Source organism: Phoca vitulina, unplaced genomic scaffold (assembly GCF_004348235.1).
Source record: "Phoca vitulina isolate PV1807 unplaced genomic scaffold, GSC_HSeal_1.0 scaffold108, whole genome shotgun sequence".
Taxonomy (NCBI): Eukaryota; Metazoa; Chordata; class Mammalia; order Carnivora; family Phocidae; genus Phoca; species Phoca vitulina.
The window spans coordinates 342,725-358,700 of NW_022589811.1; the positions used below are offsets into that span (position 1 = coordinate 342,725).

The 15,976-nt window shown below is 53.7% G+C and overlaps 1 protein-coding gene across 6 annotated transcripts in view; it reads right to left on the reverse strand.

The window, feature by feature from the left end:
- Positions 1 to 15,976, reverse strand: part of CMKLR1 (chemerin chemokine-like receptor 1) — a 46,002-nt gene that overhangs the window by 19,360 nt on the left and 10,666 nt on the right. For 2 of the 6 annotated variants that reach the window (XM_032398017.1, XM_032398015.1), the window contains one exon: positions 5,607 to 5,725. The exons of 3 other annotated variants lie outside the window; for them this stretch is intronic. The gene's annotated coding sequence lies outside the window, so the exon portion shown is untranslated. Of the gene's footprint in view, positions 1 to 3,923; positions 3,957 to 5,606; positions 5,726 to 15,976 lie in introns of those variants that run through there. One more of the 6 variants, XM_032398020.1, reaches the window with a different exon arrangement.

Below are 15,976 nucleotides of genomic sequence, written 5' to 3' on the forward strand. Positions count from 1 at the left end.
CTAAGTGGAGCCATGGAAGGAGGAGGCATCCATGCAGAGAGAACTGTGTGCAAAGGCACAGAGCTTGATCAAGTGTGGTGAGAGAGTGTGTGGAATGGGATGGCAGGAGACAGGGCTGTTAAGAAGACCCCTGCAAGGTACCGACTTTCCTCTGGGGGCAATAGGGAGCCATGGATGGTTTTTGAGCAGAGGGGTGTCCATCTTTCTGAAATGACCCCAGTTCTAACTCATACGACTGAGAGAGAGAGGGGCAATGCCAAGTGGCAGCCAGAACCAGCAACTTATAAAATATGCACATCCTAGGACAGGTGTGCGAGGCAGTTAAGTCTGAAGACCCCCAGGAGATGAGCAGGGATGCAGCTCAAGGAGCAGCCTCTGGGTCTGATTTTTGGATTCCAGAAAGGCATCCCCTACCTCCCCAAACTGATGCCTGGTAAACCCTGCTGCTATGCCTTGAATTCCACCATAAGAGTTCTACTTTCTATCCCCTTCCCCCAATTAATTGCAGTAAAAGTAGTAATGATAACGAGTGGCGCAAACTGTGTCCCCCCTCAAATTCATATGTTGGAGCCTCATTCCTAATGTGAGTGTATGAGAAAGCAGGGCCTTTGGGAAGTGATTAGGTCTTGAGGGTGGAGCCCCATGAATGGGATGAGTACTTTCATAAGAGACCCCACAGAGAGATCCCCAGCTCCACCGTCTGCAGAAACATGACGAGAAGACAGCCGTCGGTGAACCAGGCAGCAGGCCCTCACCAGCACATCTGCCAGCACCCTGATCTTGGACTTCCCAGCCTCCAGAACTGCGAGAAGTCCATTTCTGTTGTTTATAAGCCACCCAGTTTATATTTTTGTTAGAGCTACCAGGACAGACTAAAACAATGACTAACATTCACTGGAAGTTTACAATGCACCAGACGTTGTTCGAAATACTTCAACCCATTAGCTCATATAATCTAGACCGTAACAGCACAGTGGGTATTACTGCTCCCATTTTAAGATGAAGAAGCTGAGGCACAGAGAGGTCAAGCAAGCTGCCTGAGGCCATGTAGTTAGGAAGGGGCGGAACAGGATTGGAATGTGGGCATCCACTCTCTTCCTCCTTGCTTACCTCTCTGGAGTTTCCTTCCAAAACCCATGCTTGCTTTTGGCGTTATGAAGCACACAGAGCTTAGTCCAGTGTGTGGCACAGAATAGGGGCCCAGCAACGTCTGTTCCCTTCTTCCTTCCGGGTGTATGATCCCAGAAAGGAATCCAAATATAAATCACTCCCTTAACAACAGAAATGCTGGCCTTCTCTCCAGAAGCACCCCTTCCTGGTAGCCTTCCGCAAACCCCAAGCTTTCCATGAGCAGCCCCTGGAATCCAGAGACACCTTCTGGACTTCCACTTGCTCCCAGGTGGGGCGCGTTCATGTGTCCCTCTGAGGAGTGGCCTGAACATCTCTTCTTTGTGGAAAGCCAACCCTCCCCACCCTCGTCAGGCTGCGGGGCTTAGAAGGAGATGACCTCGCCCCTGCTCTGAGCCTGGCCAATGAAAATACCCCATCCCCCTGGCCACCAATGACCGCTTCAGGAATTGGGCACAGGGGCCTGAAGTGGGCCAATGAGAGCCTTCCCTGAGACTCTTGCCACCACTTGGGCAGATTCTAACAGAGAACGAGACCAACAGGAAGGCAGCAGACCTCAAAGATGGAGCGAGACCAACCATGCCTGAAACCCTTGCTGGACAGATGAGTCCCCCCCAGCCAATGAATTTCCTTTCCTGCTTTAGCCAGTTTGAGTAGGGATCCTGTCCCCTGCAACCGAGGGAACCCTGCCTCACACGCAGCTGTTCCAGCTCTGATATCCCAACGTTGAGGAGGGACCTCACTGCAACAGTGCTCGGGGCCATCCAAACTGGCAGCAGCTTGGGGGAGAGAGAGGGAGGCTGAGGCCTCACAGACTTGCTTGCCTGACCCTACAAGGTCCACTGCTGAAGGAAGGGGCTCCCTCAGGTGCAATAAACTCTCCAGGGAAATCAGGAACGCCAAGGGAATCCCCAAATCGGAGAGCTGCCCTTCCCTTCACCAGCAAGACCAGGCCCTGAGCTGGGTGCGTGACGCGCAGAGAATTAGACACCATCCCCATCCTTGCGGGGAGGTGGGCAAAGCAGTCATGCAAATAGATCCCTAAATCAGAGCTGACATTTACCGAGGGCGGAGGCTGTGGCCTGTTCTGGTCACTGCTGCACCCCAACCCCTTGAATCGTGTGCGACACATGGTGGGCGCTCCATAAAAATTTTGTTCAATAAATTTGAAGGCTTCTTAACGTGTGTGGCATTTACCTGTTCCTAGCTCAGTCTCCACATCAGTCTCGGGAGGTTAGAACTATGATTAGCCCCATTTACAGATGAAGAAGGAGAAGCTCAGTGAGGTTAAGTGACTTGCCTGAGGCTGCCCAGCCAGGAAGCTGCAGAAGTGGGATTAGAATGGGGGCAGTTTGGACCTTACAGGGCTTGCGGCAGACATCTGTAAGGGGCACTTCCAGCGGAGGGGGAAATCACAGAAGGCTGTCCAGGGGACAGCAGGAGGGAAGGCAGGGAGGCGGGACCCAGGGAGACGTGGGAGCTCCGCCGGCAGGGAGTGCCGACCTTACAAAGCTCCAGGGAGGGGCTGCCGAGGGGGCCTGGCAGCACAGGACCGGAGACGAGGTGCAGCAAAGCCACAAAGAGAGGAAGAGAGGGCCCCTGAATGTGAGACTGGCATCTGTTCCCCTTGGCCAGCCTGGGCAATGTCAGCAACCTAGGGTCACTGACCCAGGACAGGGCTGCAGGGCCCAGGGTCAAGGAGGGCTACCGGGGGAGCGGGGAGGGATCGCGGAGCCCAAGTCCTTCCAAACCCACCCGCTCCCTTGTACACCAGGAGCCCAGTGCCCCCTGGCATGGTGTTCAAGGCCTCTGGGGCCCTTACCCAGGCGGATCCCTCTGCCTGGGGTGGCCCTGTCTCGTTCCCTCTGCTCCTCCCAGCCCCACTGGGCACTCTGTAGGAATCCGGGCAGAACAGCCAGCAGTGATAACGAGAAGAGAAGAAAGAGAACACTCATGCTGGGACAGCCAGGCGTCTGGCTGGGCCTGGCCTTCCTTATCTCCCCGTCTCCATACAAGGCCCCCGGGGTGGGGGTGGGGGCGCGGGGATTACTATCCCCACTTAACAGGTGTTGAAACTGGGACTCTGAAAGGAACCGGATCAGGATCACCAGCCGCACCTGAAACTCGGGTCTGTTCTAACGGACCCCGGCAGCAATCCACAAGGCTGGTTAACATGTCCCTCTGTCCTGTCACAGCATGTCCAAGCATCCGGAGGGGCAGACGGCCCTTCCACTGCAGGGCTTCCTGTCCATCCGACTTCCCTCACATCTCACTAGCAAGCTTCTCCGCGGGGACTCAGAAGCCCTCTCCTGTCTCCGGGTCTCGGGGCGCAGCCCTGGGCCAAGAGTAACAGAAACCGAGAGGATGGCGTGACATCATTAACTCCCACGTCTCAGGTGCCGACCGGGTACCCAGTACCTCCACTCAGAACAACCCGTCCAGGTGGGCTTTTTCATTCCCATCTTGCAGATACGGAAAACTGAGGTAATAAGAAGCAAGACCACTCGCCCAAGATCCCATAGCGAGGAAGGGACAGAGATGGGATTTGAACTTGGGCTGCCCTGACACGAGGCTCACATTTTGGGTCCCTGTGACTGTCCCTGCCGTTGTATGACTTGCCTGTTGGAGACTCCTCTGGGCACAGAACCCTGTGTTCTTATGCCTGCTGACCGCCCCCCCCCCCGACCCCGGGCCCAGGGCTGGCAGGGTCACCGCATCTCACACGTCCCCAATCCCACCTCCAAGAGCCCTCGGTGACAGGACTCACCCACCTCTGGACAACAGTTGCCACTCACCAGGTTCCTGGGCAGGCAGGGGCTGAAGAGGCCCGTCCAGCCGGGTGGCGCCCTGCGAGATCCCGGAGCCCTGAGCCGCCCAGTGGCACCCTGCCCAGGCTGCCAGCCCCGGACACAGGGGCCCTGGGGCATCTAGGCAGGTTCTGGCCCCTTGGAATTCCCTGGCTCCAGCCCAGGCATGGCTGCCAGCGGCCAGGACGGTGGAGTATGAGATCCCACCCTGTTCCCAGGCGTGGGGGGAGGAGGAACGGGCTGCCCTCCCCCTCGACCCCGTCACTGCGCTGTCACCTTTCCCAAGGCAAAGCTCAAGCCTTGCCCTAAGGAAGGGTCTTGCTGGGAAAACTGCCCCTCCACCCTCAACGGAAAAAACAGCTGGTTGAAGCCCAGAGGAAATTCCAGGCTCTCCAAAGCCGTTGCTGGAGAGGCTTTAGGATGGAGGGGTCTGCCACCCTCAGGTTATGGCTTAAGCCCCACCGGGGGGCAGCAAAGCCAGATGCCCAGGCCAGCCTGGCCCCGCGCCTGCCCTGCAACCTTGGGCCATGGAGCCATCTCCTCATCTGCAAGGTCTGTCGATGTAAAAACTACGTGGGATCTCCAGTGCAGGGTGTAGAGGGGACTTCCAAAACATTCCAGGCAAATCGGGATGGGTCGGTCCGCCTCCGTAGGTAGAGATCCTCGCTCCAACACACGTGCCCCTGGGCTGTTCTGTTTACAGAGAGCTACTTCTGGAGGCAGATAATACTGAGTTGGAATTCTAGCCCCACCACCAGAAGCTGTTTTCTTCATTCGATTACTGTGACAAATCTGCGGTGTGCCGGGCGCCGGGCTAGGTGTGGGAATGGCGCAGAGAGCAAGGGGCGCAAAGACTCGTGTCTGGCAGAGCTCACCTCGCGGGGCGACAAGAGGGGCAGAAGGAACCAGCACGCAGGCAACGTCGTGAAGGGGTGCCCTGCGGCCGGTCACATTGCCTAAGTCTTAGCATTGCCCAGAAATGGGGAGAGCCTGCCCCTGAGACCTCCCCTCAGGCATCCCCTGGGCCCTCAGGTCCACGCTCAGGAATAAAAGAATCAGAAATAAACCCGCCCTGGGTTCTGCCATGTTCCAGAGCTGGTCACTCCTCTTTCTCCTCCCCACCCCCACCCCCACCCCCTGGCAGACCTTCTAGAAAAACCCATCAAGTCATTAGAAAACTCTGCCTTTTTTGACTAAACTGAACTCTGAACAACCTGCCATATTCACCTCAAGCCTGGTTCAGCCCCCCAGGGTCACACAGGATAAGCTGGCCACCTCCTTCCCACCACTTCCCCAACAAGGGCCACTTCCTCACTTATAATGTGGGCCAGTACTTCCTCTGCATCGTTCTTAACCCCTTGCCTTCTGGCCCCCGCCAGCTGGGACCGTTCTCTCTCCAGGCAGAAGGAGGAGTGCCGCAGGATGTTTTCGCTCGCAGGTTTGTCTGTTTGTTTGCTTATATTTTGACTTGGTCCAGAAGGGAGGGAAAAAAAAACATCTCAGAAGACTCACGTATACAGGGGAACATAAATTAAAAGTGAGAGTGTAAGGAGGAAGGGAACGTGGGTGGAGACAGAAAGCAGAGCCAGGGCTGAGGGGAAAAATGCAGACGATAAGTAATGTCCTACATGCTTAGCTTGGGTGGGCCATACCGCGGGCTCCCAGACTTACAGTCTCGGAAAGGAAAACCGGTCCCAGCGGTCACGTGCGCCTGGCTAAAAACAAATCCACTCCAGGGGATGGCAAGCCTTCCTGCGGCCAGGGGGCAGAAGGACTTTCTCCAGAGGTACCTGCAGAGAGGACAAGGTGTGATATGGTGATCACTGTCCTCATGGACACCCTGACCGTGGACACAGCCTCGAGGTTCTGCGCATTTTAGGATAGGCATCCAAATGCTTACGGCCTGAATACGGCGCCCTCCCTCTAAGCTGGTGGCCCTGCCCCAAAGTGCAGTTCGGTAAGAGCCCCTTTCCCCGGCCGGGCCTGGGAAGGAGTGTCTAGACATCCAGGTTTACGCATTGCTGGCTTCCTCTGAAGACATTTCTAGAATATTTGGGAGGAGGCCTGACCTCTGTGGCCTTCAAGGCATCCTCCCTGATCCTGTTTCTCCCAGGGAGAAAATGCTAGACCCCAGCCATGCTCCCTACCAGCTGGAGGCAGGCCCGGGGTGTGATTCTGCTCACTCCCCGATGCTTGCTTGCCTGTTACCATGCCCAGGATGCTGACAAAGACACTCGCGAAGCCTACGTAGTGTCCCTACATCCTGGCTTGTGCCTCTTATCTCAACAGGCTTATTAAGAGTGCTACTTTTACTCTCAAAGTGTCCCAGTTTGGACAATGTGGATTTCCTACTCACAAATCACCCCCCGCCCCAGAGAGAGGAGGACCAGAAGCTTCTGAATGCTGACCTTGCCCGCCCACCTGTGCTGGGCCCTGTGCACTTACCTGGGTCCTCACATTCCCATGATCCCCACTTGGCAGAGGAGAAAACAGAGGTTCGAAGAGGCTGGGGCTACCATGTAAAAAGGTACGTGCCAGGCACCTGTATCCAGAATATTCCGGGGTTTAGGTACCCATTGGCTCTGCACAGGGACGGCTACTCACACCACCTCCACAGATGTAGAGACTGAGGCTTGGCTCAGAGACAGAAGGGGGCCTGCCGGGGGCCCTGCAGTCTCAGCCTGAAAGCCTGGATTTGACAGGCAGCTCTCTTCAGTGCAGGCTCTCAAGCTGTGGGCCCCGGGGCAAGGAACTTGGCCTCTCTGAGCCCTGGCTTATCTCCTCTGCAAAATGGAAATGAATCTGGCAACTACCTTCCATTGTTGCAGGGCAACCGCTTGAGGGGAGCGCCTTGGAAGCTGTGGGCACATCTGGGTGTGGTTACTAGCGGGCAGATAAGGAGCAGCGGCGCCACGCCCAGAAACTGGACCCTCCCAGGAAGGCCACGCCCCTCAGCACAGGCCAGGTACCTTGCGGGGGCCCTGTGCAAAGTGAGCACACAGGCCCCTTATTCAGAAAGGACTAAGGATTTTAAGATGGCAACTTCGGGGTGTTAAACCAAGCTCAGGCCCTTCTGAGGCCTCTGTGGCTGCCCTGGTGGCCCACCCATGAAGCTGGCCCTGCCCTTCTGCTCTGGGGGCAGGGGTGCGAGAAGAGTCCTCTCCACTGCAGGCCCAGCAGGGCAGGGGTTTGGTGGGGTGGGCAATCTCAGTGGGGAGGAGGGAGCAGGGGATGATACGTCGTGGACACAGAAGGAGATGGGAGGAGGGCAGGGCAGCCAAGTATACCCAGAGGGAAGAGGACACAGAGGAACAGGGAGGCGGCAGACAGGGAGAGACAGGAATGGGGAGACAGAGAATTGACAGAGAGGGTAATGGAAGCAGCTAAAAGGTGAGAGCAGGGAGAAAGACTAAGACAGAGCAAATACAGAGATTCAGAGTCAGACAGAAGGGGAATAGGCTGAAAGCCACCTCTCTGCCCAACTTCTGAGAAGGTCCAGGAAGGCCCTACAGGCAGCCCCCCCCCGACCCAGAGTGGGCCGAGGAGGGGTCCCACGAACAGCCATCCTTCTGGGGGGTGGTCCAAAGCAGCTTGGAGAGTAGAGGGCATGCGGGTGTTTTCTGTTGTATTTAGGCACCTGCTTAAGAGTATAATAAGGGCAGCCTTGGGCTATTTCCAAAATTCCCAAAGATCGGAGAGCTAGGAGCAAGGTGTTAGCCCCATAGAAACATGAGGGGCCTCTGCTCTGGGATGGAAAGCTGGAGCCACTTGGCAACTGGGGACCACATGCTGATCAGAATATGCAATGGGAGCTCGTCCGTGTCTTTGGCCAATTTTACCAGGAAACAGCAAGTATCATTTAACACACAGGCTGTTTGGTGGTGGGGTGGGAGCGGTGTTTGGGGAGGTCCTGGCAGAGAAAAGACTGGCTAAAAGCCCTATCAGGTTGTTTTCTCAACTGAGTATAGGGGTTTTCAGTCATTATCTTCTCTAGAGAGTCTCTCTGTCCATTGGATATTAGCATCAGGGAGAGCCCACAAGGACACATTTTTTCCTATAAACATTTCACCAAGGGTTTTAAGAGTTCAAGGGTTCTCTTGGCATGAGACAAGCAAGTCTCCTGACTCGACCACCCACGGCCACAGGGGGCCACCAAGATGACGTGGATGTTAGAGGGAAGGGTGGGCCCTGCATAAAACCCAAATAGGACCCTCTCAGGCTAGGTTCAAAGTGAGCCAGAAGAACCCTCTCCCTGTGACACTGAGGAAGCTGGAGTCCGTAAAGCTAGGTTTAAAACCCCAAATGTGTTCATATGATGGTCAAGGGGATAATGGTGGTAAAGAGTCACCAGCATTACAGTTTAAATAATACTTCATAATAACTCATTATTAGTCTAATGGGCATTTGTGCACGATTCCCACTGGATTTTGTAACTTAAATTTTTGACTTGTCAACACAACTCCCATCTAATTGGTGACATTCAAAACCATCTAAAATTATTAAAAAGTTAGGATGCAAATCCTTGCTCCCACCCTGCCACCATCTGCCCAGTCCCCTCTGTACCTATCAGCTTTTCTTTGTTTCTCATATCCCCTTCCAGGGTTTCTTTGGGTAAATACGAACGTATATTCTAATTTCTCTCCCGTTTTGCATAAAAGGTAGTAAACTACACACACTACTTTGCAATTTGTCTTTCTTACCTGACAATACGCCTTGGAGATCATTTCACATCAGTATGTAGAAAAAGCACCTATCCTTTTTGATGGCTGCGTAGTATTCCATTTTGGGATATATATATATATATATATATATATATGTGTGTGTGTGTGTGTGTGTGTGTGTATATATATATATATATATTTTTTTTTTTTTTTTTTTTTTACCATCATTTACTGATCCAGTCTCCCGGGCTTGAGCATTTGACTTGTTTCTAGTCTCTTACTACTATAGTTCATTATTGTATACATGTTATAATATTATAATCAATCACGTTGTGTGTGTATCATTTCCTACTTATTCCTAATACTGTCTGGGGCTCTCCAGCCCTTGTCTTTTATGATGAGCAAACAAGTCTTCAGCCCTCCCTTTGCACTGGCTGGGCTGTGTTTTAATCCATCAGGAAAATGCTTCAGAGCCACTTAGACTGTCAGTCTGCAGAGAGCCCAAGCCATGTCTGCGGTATGAGGTGTCACAGGAAGTCGGGAAGTCTTGGTTTTTATCCCAACCGTCCCAGCTGTTCCAGCTTCTGGTCCTCAGTTTCCAGATATATCAGAGGGAGAGAGCAATCATGCACAGGGCCATCATAGGGGTCAGGGGTCGGGAACGGTTCTGCAGATGTATGAAACTCTCCATGGTATGAGAGAGACAGATGTGTGCCCAAAGCCCCCTTGCCAACTCCAGAGGGTAGATCTGGACCCTGTGGGTTCCCAGAGAAGGAGCCAGTCAGGCTGGAGGAGGCAGGTTCCACAGAGAACCGGGCAGTGACAAGCCAACTGGCACTTTTTCCAGAGCTGTCTCCATCTCAGAGACTAGAGCCTGAGCTCCTGAGGAGTCATGTTCTGGACCTGGCTGGGCAGCCATGAGCAGCCCCAAGCCACAATCTACTGAAAGTGGTTTTCTGTTTTTATTCCATTTTAAAATAAATCAGTGATCACATTCCTGGGGTGTGGAGAAACCTCTCCCCTCCATGGACTGGCCCTAGCCTTCCTGTCCCCTCAGGAAAGAATCCAAGGTAATTTTCCACCCATTGCTCATGAAGAACAAACCCTGGCAGGCAACATGGTACCCGTCCCACTTACAGGCTGGAGTCCTCATCTCCCTCTGTGGAGCTCTCACTTCTTCCCAACTTACCTCCCAGAGGGAGGGCCCCAAGTGGCTGACAGAGGGGTCTTGGTCTCCCTGCTCCTTGCTTCCTCACCCGTCGACCAAGAACCCTGGCAACGTCTCCACCAGTGCCGGTTTCCAAGGGCCCCGCAGTGCATAGCCACAAGCAAGCCGTGGGAACCACCAGTCAGCCCTCAGGATCCTTCCCATCCTTTCCTTTGTTCCCGCCTTCCAACGGCCCTGATTCCCACCCCCATCTCACAGCTGAGGGAACAGAAGCTCAGAGGGGCCAAGCAACTTGCCTAAGGTCACACAGCTACAATATGGAGGAGCCAGGACTTGAACCCAAACCCATGCTCCACACGCCATGGGGAAGGGAGCAGGCTCTGGAGTTCAAATTCCAGCTCTGCCACTCACCACACATGAGAACTCTTCGTGGCTTAAATGGCCCGTGCCTCACTTTCCCTACCTGTAAAATGGAGCAGTAATAGTACATACCTCATAGTGGCGGTATGAGGATTAAATAAGAGAAGGAGTATGTTATTGAATAGGATTATGATCTTATGATTACATGACATATGATTATACTGCCCCAGATCTGAACGTGGTATAGTCATAAGGGAGTCTGATGATAAAAAAACAAAACAAAACAAAACTCCTCCCAGAGCTTCTTTCACGCTAAGGTATAAATATCGAGGACAGATGACACATTTCTCTTTTATACATTCAGTAAACCTTACTGAGCACGCTTGATCTGCCAGGCACCAGGCAAAGAGCTGGGGATACAAAGATACAGTTCCCACTCCTAAGAAACCCCGAGCAGCCAGGCAGGGGAGGCACACAGTGAGGAAAGCACAAGGCAGCGAGCCCCGCGTGCTGGGAGAACACGCGGGCATGTTTCCCACTGCAGCTGCCAAGTCAGGCAAGGCTACCTGGGAGAAGAGAACCTGGAAGGATGAGTGAGGTTGGCCGGAGCAGAGCAGATGTCAAGGCTCAGCGGGACAGAGTTCTGCACGTTCAAGGAACACAGCTGGAGTAGGCGGGTGCAGATTGAGTTCAGATTTAAAACTTTGACGGTGTACATGCAGGCCTTGTGTGCAGCAGAAGCCGAATTTGAGCAAGAACATATGGACCCTGGTGTCACCTTAAAATCCCAAAGGGAAGGTGTGGTCAGGGAGCCAACCCCGTGCCTCTCGCCCTGAGCCCTGGGATGCATGTCACACTTGGTTGGTGGTACTTTCTCCTGAGTTCCACCAAGAAGCCCAGCCATCTCCAGGGCCCTGGGACTCAGGACTAAATATCCCAGGCCTCAAGAGCTTACCATGCCTTCAGCTTTCCAGTTTAGGAAGAGCCAGGCCACCTCCCAGGACCGTCACTACATGCCTGGCTATCCGGGGGCAAAGCCCTCTCCTTCCTCCTTTCTTCTTCCTCCTCCCTCTGCTTTTCCTTCCTTGGCCAGAATCACAGAGACTTAACCCACTTGGCCTTTCCTGTCCCCTGCTCCCACCCTCCCAGGAAAGGAGCCAGCAGCTGAGATGGGCCATGCCCACATCCACACCAGCTCCACCCACCTTCCCATCCCCAACCCAGGACACACTCCCTGCTCCAGAGCATTCACACATTCATCCAGTCTATAACAGGAATAGAACTGGGTCCTGGAAGCTTCAGCATACTCATAGCCAAAGAAACACAGTCCAACAGCCAAAAGCACTTATAAATGATTCAATTTTTTTACTGCCATCCCTCAAAGAAAAACAGAGTATTGTGGTGGATGTTGGTGCCCAGCTCAGATCCCCTTTCCTGGCTGAGGGCACCCGTCCCACAGCTACAGAGAATACCAGATGCTCACAGCTCACAGCTCACAGCTGGTCCTTTCTGAGAACTGCCCCGAGCTAAGCAGGGGCTGCCTCTCCCCAGCTGACATGGAGTACAGTTCAGGCTCCAGAGTCCCCCATGGGACCAGGCTGAAACTAGTCTCCACCTGAGACCACCTCCTTGCTGAGTTCCTCCCCTGCTCTGTCCTTGAATGCAAATTTAAGATTGTGCTCCCAAATTCACTAATCAAAATAAATAATATTTTAGTTCCATATTTTAAAAATTTATTTGTTTGTTTGTTTGTTTTAGAGGGAGAGAGAGAGTGCATGCAAGTGGTGGGGGGCGGGCAAAGGGAGAGGAGAGAGAAAATCCCAAGCAGGCTCCACGCCCAGATCAGCTCAGAGCCCGACGCAGGGCTCCATCTCACAATCCCAAGATCATGACCTGAGCCAAAACCAAAGGTCAGACGCTTAACAGACTGAGCCACCCAGGCGTGCCTAATTCCATATTTTTTTAAAAATTGAAACTAATGCATAAAATGCATGATGAACAAAATATCACAATTTCAAACAAAGATGGACCCCAACTTTGAACTTGCATGACCTGCCTCACTCACCTCCCCCTAATCTCAACCCTGCCTGAGAGAACTTACTCAGTACCTCACATTTACCTAAATCCTTGCCTCAGGCTCTGCTTTGGGGAAACAGATATCCAACTCAGAACCCAGTCTTCTCTCTCCCCTCCCGCTGCCCTGACTCTGAGTTGTGTGCTGAGTAATCATGGGCAACTACAATGTGCCAGGTACATTCCCTGCTCTGCAGTCCCGCTCTGGCTCTAGCTGCTGGAACTTTCCCCTCCATGCCCAGGGCCCAGTGTTTTCCAACCGTGTGACCTCCTCAGCCCCACCTGTGCCTACCTCTCTCTCTCAAATAAATCTTTAAAAACAAAAACAAAAACAAAAATCTTGACCACATACAGGTTCCAGGGGGCTAGGGTTGTCAATCTCTCTGTTGGACATCAGGGGAAACTGAGACCTTTCAAAGAGCCGCTCTGTCCTTCCCGTCCAAACCCTGAGCCTTGAATGTTGCCTTGGGGAAACTGAGGAATGAACAAGGTGCTGGGGGAGGTAGGCGACATGGCTTCCAGACCCACTCTGCTCCTAAATTTCTGAGAACCTACACAAATCTCTTTCTCTCTCCGAGCCACGAGCATGTGGATCTTCCAGGCGACCCTGAGCTAGAAGGCACCCTCTGGCCCAGCCGGGAAGACTCAGCCCAAGCTGGGTTCAGGGCATAGGTCCTGCCTGAGCAAATGAGCCAACACGGCTGGAGAAACAGGACCGGACACCAGGCTTCTTTCTCTGACACCATGTTTGGGCCTCAGTTTCCTCTTCTGGAAATGAGTTCTCAGATCCTTGCCAACTCACAGTTGGCTCACAGAGAGGGGCACCAGAGCCAAGGGCTGGACACTTGGCAAAAGCCAAACCACCTGGAGAGAGAGGCTGGCCAAGTGCCTCAGACGAAAGGCACACAGGCTATTTCCTCTAGAGGGACCCAGCCCAGGCCAGAGGTCCAGGACTCCAGCTGGGGAATCCTAAAGTTTGCATCTTTGTGCAAAACCTTCCCTGTGCCCGGTGGGAGGGTCCTCGCGGCCCAGGTGCTAGCTGGGTTCTTAGTGGTTCTTCCGTCTGGGAGCTTAGTGTGACCAGAGGTGAGCTTAGTGTGACCAGAGGTGATGCCCTGGAAGGAAGTGGGTCTCAGTTGTCCAGGAAACTGCCCCAGCTGCCCAGCCCCAGCTGCAGCAGGGTAGAGGGGAACAGGACTCACCCAAGTGGCATCTTTGCAAGTGTTGCAGTTAAAGCTGTATGGCTTCTGGCTTCGAACTCCAGCTCTGCTGCTTACCAGCTGTGTGACTCTGAGCAGGTCACTTAACCTCTCTGTGCCTTTTTCTTCAATACACAGGGGAGAGATGGGGGGGTGGGGAAGAAGACTCAATTGTCTGTCAGTGTCCCCCTCAAACCTGACAGTCCATGCATTTCCTACCCCAAATTTCTCTGAATGAGCCACAGAGACAGAAAACCAGAGCACAGATTGAAGGTCCCCTCCGCGGAACTGACCCAAAGATTTCTGAGGGCCGCAATTTCTGTCTTTAAATGCAGGGGAATATTACGGCACTGAATGCAAAAATTCCCATGCTTTTTTTCTTTTTTAAACAAAGCATACGCCCTCAAAATAATTTTACGTTTTAAAAATAGGCACACAACCTCAAAATAACTTCAGTGAGGGTTCAGTTTTCCCTAAGGGAAGGAAGGGGTCTTCAGGACATGCTCCAGATCCTGGTCCTCAGAGTGTGCGGGCGTGCCCCTCTGCTCTTGGGGCTCGCCTGGGCATCCCCTCACTAACAGCTGTGGGGTGCCCACGATGTGCAGGGTGCAGGGCTGCGGGGTGCCCGGGGCAGGTTTCCTGGACAACTGAGGCCCACACCTTTTTTTCATGGCATCTTATCTCAGCCAACTCCCAGAGAGAAGAAGCCACCGAGAGCCCAGCGGGCACCCGGAACCTCGGGGACCCTCCCTCACCTCGAGGTAAGTGCTTGCTTTTGCTCAAAGATGCTCCACTCAACCTCTGGAAGACTTAGAACACCGGCTACAGAAGAAAGGAGAGAGGAGAGGGGAGGAGGGGGGAGGAGGGGAAGGGGAGGGGAGGAGGGGAGGAAGAAGGGAAGAGGGCAGGGGGAGGGGAAGAGAAGAGGGGAGGAGGGAGAGCGAGAAGGAATGTACACTGAGAAGACAGGAGCCAGCCAGACTTTGACCCAGCTCCTTACAGTAGCCTGGCTCTGCACCGCACGTCTGGGGACAGAGCCCAGAACCCCAAGAGTTTCAGAGCCCCCTCAGGAACTTGAATGTCCCGAGATGCCTGCAGCATTTCCATATGACATCGAGGGGAGAAAGTAGCCGGCCCCCACCACCCCGGAGGAGCCAGATGATGCCCAGAGAGATGGTTTCAGATGGTTCCAGAAGCATATCGCTGCCCTGGAGCCAGGAGCTCTTTCGACTTCACCCCTGCACCCTCGCAACGCCCCTTGCAACGCACCCCGAGTTTTTGAGAACATGGCTTTCAACGAGGTGAAGCAACTTGCCCAAAGCCCCTCCGCAAGAAAGCAGAAAGGGGCAGAGCTTCTTACCAAAGCCCCCCATCACTAGGGACACAGACTGGACCGGACCGGATCGCTAGTGGCAAAATTGCAAATACTATGCATGTAATGAGCACCGGGCCCCAGAGCTGCGTGCACCCAGTGTGTGGACGCCCCATTCCAGATTCTTGCCTTTAAACAGCTGACTGTGGCAAATAGCAAAAAAAAAAAAAAAAAAAAAAGATAAAACACAAAAGTGTCCTCCCCTACATCCATCTCCCCACCCCAAAAACCCTATGAGGCAGTGTCATCCTCGCCCCCATTTTACAGATAAGGAAAGGATTCCAGAAATGCCACCGGCCAGGCCCCTCTGCCTCTCCAGACACACGTGGACCACACGGGCTTCGCCCTACACCGGCCCAGCCGGCACCACCCGGCCTCTCCCCGCTCCCCACCAATGCCCGCACAGGGGAAGACAGTTTTCCTAGTTCAGTGAAGGGTGACAGGGACACCAGGCTCCTCATCCAGGACCCAGGACACGGCCGTGGCAAGCACCTCTGCCCCCAGGCTCTGGTAGATACGGGGTGTGCCAAGATTGCGACGCTTGTCCCCACGGCTCCCAGGCCGGTCCTGTTTCTCCAAGCTATGCTAAAGTGCAGCGTCGTCACATTAAAAGAAAAAAAAAAAATCAACTCAATTCCAACCACTCCATCTACAAGAAAAAGAAGAACGGAGAAGCCCTCTCTGGTGGAGGTGTGAGGAAGTTGGAAATACACACTTCTATGGAATTGACTCTAACCGCCTGTCCTCGGGTCTCTGGAGCAGGACGGGCCCGCCGCTGGCTTGCCTCCGGGAAAACCCCTGGCCGAGAAGCTCCCCTCACCTGGTGTGCACAGCGCCTGGGTGTCCAGCAGCACAGACATTCTCTGCTGATTTAAGCCATCGTGCTCACAAAGCCCCACTCCCGCCAGCTGTCATCAGTTGCAAATATCTCAGTGTGAAAGAGTTGATTGCTTTGGTTTTCAACTGGGCATCTGGACGAAAACCGGCTTCTGATGGAACAGGGCATTTGATTTAAAAAAAAAAAAAAAAGGAAGAAGAGAGAAGAGACAGGCCTAATTGGAATAGGGAGGGTCTGCGGCAGAGGTAAGGCAGAAAGGCCTAGAAATCACAGACGAGGAGGGTATGTAGACTGGACAAAGGGGCCAGGAAAATAGGAAGAGCCATGTGGGGTGCAGTCACGGGTACAGGCAGGCAGAGGAGGTGGCGTC